A 203-nucleotide genomic window follows, 5' to 3' on the forward strand; every position below is an offset into this window, starting at 1 on the left:
CCCTTGGAAATGTGAAGACGAGCAGGGAGCCGCACTGACGGGCACTTCAGCCAGACTGCCCAGCGCCTCCCCTCTCAGAGGCCACCTTCTGGAATTCCACGCCCTTATGGCGCCCGAAATTTACCGATCCATACGATTGCTTCTCAGGTTAAATCTAAACAATCCCCCGAGTCACGGGGGAAGGGGACACCCCGCTCCAGATG

This window comes from Antrostomus carolinensis, unplaced genomic scaffold (assembly GCF_000700745.2).
Source record: "Antrostomus carolinensis isolate BGI_N321 unplaced genomic scaffold, ASM70074v2 scaffold2865, whole genome shotgun sequence".
In the NCBI taxonomy this organism is placed as follows: domain Eukaryota; kingdom Metazoa; phylum Chordata; class Aves; order Caprimulgiformes; family Caprimulgidae; genus Antrostomus; species Antrostomus carolinensis.